The 7,027-nt window shown below is 38.4% G+C and overlaps 1 pseudogene; it reads right to left on the minus strand.

Annotated features, from left to right (window-relative positions):
• Positions 1–356: 356 nt before the first annotated feature.
• Positions 357–2,128, minus strand: LOC137735505 (4-hydroxy-tetrahydrodipicolinate synthase 2, chloroplastic-like; annotated as a pseudogene).
• Between the last annotated feature and the right edge of the window lie 4,899 nt (positions 2,129–7,027).

A 7,027-nucleotide genomic window follows, 5' to 3' on the forward strand; every position in this document is an offset into this window, starting at 1 on the left:
TTCGAACGTATTTGAAATAACTATACGCGAGGAATATTATTTGAAATCCATTTGTTTTCTTTCTTTTCCTTATTTAAATCTTGGCAATACACGAACGGAAATGGCTCAAACCTACAACTTGAGTCACAAAGCTCCTGCCAAAGTATATGCGATAAACACAGTGGTGGATTGGCCTAATGGTTAGGGTCTTCTCTTCAACCCACCATGTCCAAGAAGCAATCTCTCCCCCTCTCCTAGTGTAGATTAGTGTAGAGTATGGCTTATAATAAAAAAAATAAATAAATAAATAAACAAAAAGTGTGATAAACAAAGAACCAATTCTTATTGAGACATAGAACCACTTCATATAATAACAGCCCCAAAAGTATTCATGTCTGTAATTTAAAGCTTAACAACCACCAAACAAAACATCACTTGCAAACTCTTTTGGAAAAAGACTCAGCATCCCCAATAAAAAGTCCTAGACAAGAAAACTACCTTAATATCAACTGACTAAGACGAACTCATCATCATCGAGACCTTGGATGTCATGTTCTCCGACAAAATTCTCCCGCCTAATTTGCTTAACCAAATTCACAAACTCTACCCTCTTCGCAAGAGGACGAGGTACATATGGCAGCCGGAAGACCAGCCTCACAACCCCAGGTTAGGCAAGTGCTGTGTGTTAAGCCGATGAGATTTGGCACTTGGAAAAGATACTTAATCAGAGGCATCCATCTTTGCATTTAGAGACAGGGTTTTCCCTCGAACATGAGTTGTCGCATTAAACTTGGGACCAAGTTACTCGTAACAGATATGACTACAGTAGCTCCATGGTTCCACCTAGAATAATGGTACTCATCATCCTTCTTGCTCCATACAACAATTTTCCTCCCAGTATATTCTGGAACCCGATAATTTCCACTCCTTGATACTTGCGAAGTTAGGACTTTGTGCCAACATGTGAACCACGAGTGGAGGGATATCTTGGCCGGTTAGTGATGGCACATTGTAAACAATTGTGAGTCCCATAGATAACAGAGTATCGAGGTGCGAAACCAACCCCTCTGATGACATTTCTTACTACCTTAATCAATCCACCATAGCAGTTGACAGTGTGGCCAATGAGCATTATGCGCTCATCCCAGGCTCATTAATTGGCCTTCACCAGTTGTGCCACCAACAATCACACTTTTGACTGCATTTTCAATCTGCATATTGACCAAAGCATCATATGTTTCAAGACCAAATCTGCCATCTGGGAGATATGGGGGTTTGATGGCTGTTATCAACCTAAGTGACTTTATGTTGTCCACCCATGTCCTGAAAATATATATTTGCTCTAAGCATCATATCAACCATGGTACCAAAACAACAGAAAACACGGTAACTGAACGTCTTTAATAGTGGACCAAAAGAGCCCTTTTTTTATATAGATTTCAGGTATAGCAAATAAAGTACGTACGAGAACTATAACATAAGATTTTACTCAAAAACCCGAAACAGAGGAGTAATAATCATTTCTCATGAAATCTAATAGACTAATTATATTGAACTTTTCATGCATTTTGTTCTTGTAATCCTATACAATCTAACAAAACAAAAAACCATCAAAGATTCTTATCAACCCAGATTAACATGAATGAAAAATTACCAGTTTTTTACTTCAAAACTACGCATTGGCAGATGAAAATTGGGATTTACAGCTGCTCTTGGACACCTCCATTTTGCATTCCTAACATCAACAAAAAAAAAAATTATGAAAATTAATAATTAATTATCAATTTTGTACACTCTGCTTTTCTTCATCCCACAAAATTAATTAATTATGATCTAATTTAATAACTGAAATATGTACAACAAGTTGAAAAAAAGAAAAAAAAAAAAAAAAAAACTAGTGGATCTAACAACTAAAAAATCATTAAGAAATTAAACTCTTGTAGTTGTCGCTAAGATGGCGACGCGGAAGCTGGAGAGCAGAATTACTCAAGCACGCGCTACAGCTTTTCAACGTAGCCATTATAAACCCGATTGAGATCGTTCACGGACCCGACCGGGAAGATAGCTCGAATTCGAAGGCGCGAAGTTCTATTAGGAGAAGAGGACACGATGACAAAGTTGAAATTTCAGTGAATACGGGTGGCGTTAATGGTAATGGAAATAGTCGTGAGAATCGCGGTGGTGGAGGAAGGAGTTTGGGGAAGGGAGAAGCGGAGGGTGGCGGAGGTCCGGTTGGATTAGTGGGCCATGTATTCGGGTACGGGTCGACAACCAGAAAATGGAGGCCGCGGGAGTGTGTTTATCTTTGTGTGGAAGGACGATTCTTATTCTCGTTCCCTTCCCTCCCTCTTCTCATCTTACATATTATTTTTTATCTTATTACTTTTATAAAAAAATCAACAAAAAATTAAAATTAGATATCTCATTTTAGACTTTTATAGACTAAACATTTATGCTTTTTAAGTTTTTGATTAAGCTTTTGAAACATTTAATTAAGATACTCAAACTTGAACTACTTCAGATTAATTGAAATTAATTTACATTTAAATATCTGCTATATTTTAAATAATTTCAACTATATTTAAGTTTAAAAATTTAAACTTTTCAAATCTAAATGTAGACCCATGCCAAATGGAAATGTACCAATATTAAATGAAAACGTACCAACCACGAATTAAAACGTACCTAATTATAAACTATATTAAAATGAATATTCATCTTTTTGGAATGTTTAAAAATATGTTTGATTCATACACAATGCGCTCGACAGTCTTGTTTTTTGGTAGATAAGTCTTTGGAACAACTTTTAGTTGATCGGTGATAAATCCTTATTCATAATAACGATAATCATATAATTTTGAATTAACAAAAAATGCTATTGTCCGTTGATTAATGACTCTTTCTATAAAAAAAAATAATTAATTAAAATAATTTAAACTTTTACATTGTTAACGACTCTTTCTATAAAAAAATAATTAATTAAAGTAATTCTTCATTATTAGGACAAAAAGTAATAAAACTTATGTTTTAAAAACAAATGTACCAAAAATTCAAACGTACCAAAAACTAAATGTACCAAAAATTCAAATGTACTAAGAAGCCAAATGGACAAAAAATTCAAATGTACCAATTAACTAAATGTACCATTATAATTAAACGTACTGACATAACCAAACGTACCTAACAACAAGTTTTGTTACATTTTATTTAATTTACTAAAATAAATATTTTAATAAAAAAAAAAAAAGCCTTAAATCATTATAATAAGAGATGCATAAAAATAGGAAGAAAAAAGGGAATGCTAATGTGAATAGACTTCTAATGAAATAAAATAAAGTATCCAAATTGTAGGGAAAATGTTTAATCAAATTTGCAAAAGGAATAGATGTTTAGTCTATGACATTTAAAAACGAGGCATCTATATCAAAACTGTGACAGCCCGTCCCAAAAACATTTTAACGCACGTGTGAAAGGACGAAATTGCCCCTAGTTTGATTTCTTTACGTTCATTTGTTGTTTTTGAGTTTGGGTGGCATGTTTGGAGCCACACACATCTTCCCACACACCACCACCTTTCTCCCTGTTTCTCTGCACCTGTCCCGAGCCCCATTTCTTTCCTCTTCCTTTGAAAACGTACGGACACACACACAAGCACACTAAACCACCACAGATCGAAGAAACTAAACCCATATTCGAACTCGTGAAGCTTGTAGGAGCCCAACCGTACCATTTTCAGGTAAGAATATCAACGTTTTCACGTCGATTCCACGAAGTCCGATTTGGGGTACTATTCATGCAAACGTGATTTCTCATGTTTTAGGAAATTTGAAGCTCGTAGGTAGCTTGGTGAGGTCCCAAGGAGGCTCGGAGTAGTTCGTTTGAAGGAATTAGACGTCGGGATCACTGTATTCGAAGTTGGCCGGAGTTGGATTGTTTTGACAGGTGAGATTTTGTGGTTTTTAACCCTTAAAAGTGGTATAATTGTGTTCCCCTAGTCCTAAGCTTCAATTTGGTACCAAGTTTGTCAAATTTGGGTGAAAATGGAACGAGATATTGAAGTTTGAAAATTTTCTAGTTTTCCGGCGCTAGAGGCTCGCCTGAGAAGGAGACGGAATATTCCGTCAAGTCTGACGGAATATTCCTGACGCCGTTGACGGAATCCGTTAGAACTGACGGAATATTCCCTACGGCGTAGTTGACGCCGTCAGTGTGCCAGGCACGTGCCTTGGCCGACGCGTGGGGGCGCGTGCGACGGTGAAAAATTTTTCTAAAAATTTGGGTGTGTTCCTGAGGTCGAGTAGAGCACGTTGGTATATTCATTTGTCCAATTTGAGCAATGTATGAGAAGTTATTACGAGAAGTTGGTTATGTGCTTTAAAATTAACGTTTTTGTAGTTGTTTCGCATATAGGTGATACGTATCCCGAGGACGAGCGTGGTCACTCGAGGCAGGGGGGCTACGACCCTTCCACCTACCAATGAGTGGGCTTTTGGTTTTCCGTATATACCTATATACTTATATTTTTCCCAGAAATTGATTTGAATTATTATTTGCCATATGCCATGCATTATATTATCGTTGGTTGTGCATCGTTAATTACATTATTAGTTGCATACATATACATATGCATATTGGGTGCTGTGGACGCACAGGTAAGTGCCAGGTAAGTGTTATTCATGTTTATATTCAGTAGTGGGTTGAGATGCTTAGAGAGCTCATAACCTGCACCCCCGGTGTTAGTGCTCCCGCCCAGAGTAGGGCACAGTCCTTCACGTGATGTTCACCTCCCGCACCACACGCTCAGTTTGGATCCAAGTTAGGTGCACAGTCCTGTCGTACATACCACATTAGGTGGTTCCGACTCATAGGTGACCCACGATTATTCGCACAGCCTTCACGTGATCGTAGCACTAGAGCGTTTATATGTTTTACACCCAGGCCTGTCGTACAGACCACTTTAGGTGGTTCCGACTCGTGGGCAGGTTTAGTTATTGATTTTGAGATTTGAGCTCTATATGCAGCTGTACAGGTCACGTTAGGTGACTCCGGCTGCCAGACTATATGTTATTGATATGATTTATACCTGAGCACTTGCATTTCATTATGAGGTTTCGACATGGCATATCCTTGAGCATGATTGGCATATCTATATACATACGTACATATGTTACTTTCTGGGAAGTATACAGGTTTTATGGCGAGGGGTTAGAATGTATTTTCCTAAATGGTTTTCGAAAAGCTTTGTTTTTGCCCACTCACACTTTTGTTTTGCGCCCTTCCAGGTTCTAGGTGTCTAGCAGGTTCGGTGGTTTCCCAGAGGGCTTTCCCGGCATTTCTGACAGACGATCACCAGAGTAGGGTCACCTTCGGGTGTACTGTTGTCGTATCATTTTCTTTTGGACTGCTGCAGACTTATTGCTCTGAACTTGTGTCTCACCTACGCTAGCACTTGTTTTATTACTTTGTGTTGCTAGTTTTTTTTTTTTTTCATACTATTTGTATTACTACTTTATTAGCTTCCGCACCGTGGACATGGTTACGTCACCTCCGCGTGGCGGCCAGCACGCCCTAATCCCGGTCGAGGTTGATATGACCATATTTAGGCGACTTACTTAGCTTGTTTTCGTGCATTTATATTGTTAATTCCTAGTTGTTTTACTAGTTTAAGCCATTTTCGTGTGTTTTTAGGTTCATATGGCTAAGGAAGCAAAAAGATGCATTTTGGAGCATTTTGGAGCAAAATTGGACTTGGAATGGATAGCTTATGTTTGGAGCAAAAGGAATGGACGAAATTAAAGACTCCAAGTTTCAGCAATATCAAGGGCTCCTACCTATTCTAGGTCACAAAACTTGCAACCTTAAGCACTGTCGTGTGTTTCCTTGTGTCTCCCTTCCTTGCCGTGCAAGAAAGGGCTTTGTTCCCTATTTTAAACACTTAAACACCTTCCTTTCTCATACCTATTTCAGCCACATGCACATTCACCCCTTTCTCCACACCTTGCCGTGCACATGCATTCCCCTTTGCAATTCCAGCTTTCCACCAACCAACCTAGCTGTCACTCACATGTTTTCCCATTCTACAATTCACCCACATGCACTCTTAATCATTCATACATATTCTCCCATTCTCCCTTGCCTTGCTTCCCCCTTCATTCCAGCCATTCCACATGCATTTCCAACCTAGCAGCACCCTTTAATCATTCACCCTAGCTGTCACTCCCATGCTCTCCCATTAATTAATTCAAGTCCATATCTGATTACCCTAGGGTTTTTAGTGCCTATATATACTCATATTAACCCCTAGATCAAGAACCACCTCTCATACACATTCATTCATTCCAGAAATTCGTCCAAACCTCCCCACACCCTTGCCGCAGCCACCAAACACATTTCTCCTTAGTTTTAAGCTTTGCCACACCATCCGCTTCCCCTAAACACTACTACATCCTTCCATAACCATGCATCCATACACCTAAGGCCCTAAAACTGTCCCTAGAGGATGTGCCGCAACAAAGAGGAGGAGAAGAGGGCTTAAAACTTCATGCAATTCAAGTTCGAGTTGCTGGAAGTTTTAGGTGTTTCATTTCCTTTGATTTCAATGGTTAAATTTACTTCTCTTTGTCTTGTACGTATGAGGAACTAAACCCCCCCTTGGCTAGGGGGGGATTCGAAATACATGTTTATGCTTGCGATATGATTTGATTACTTCTAATTGTGTTTCATAAGTTGTGAATTCAATTTACTTATCTATGTGAATTACATTGATTTGTGTGTGTTGGTTAAGAGTGCACGCTTAATTATCATGCATAAATTGGATGCTAGGATATAAGGAAATTTCACCTAATCGTTATGGAATTATATTCACAAGTAGTAAAGGTTGATGATCTCAATCGCGTTAAGTAAATTCTTGGCATAAGTTTCATGCAATCATAGTAACAAGTGCTTCGTCAATGCTTATGGTTTTCATAGAACTTAATGATTCTTGCTTGTATCTCTATTATGCAATCATGTAGGGGACTTGTGGGGAATGTTTTGGGTTGTCGTATGC

Source organism: Pyrus communis, chromosome 5 (genome assembly GCF_963583255.1).
Source record: "Pyrus communis chromosome 5, drPyrComm1.1, whole genome shotgun sequence".
Lineage (NCBI taxonomy): Eukaryota > Viridiplantae > Streptophyta > Magnoliopsida > Rosales > Rosaceae > Pyrus > Pyrus communis.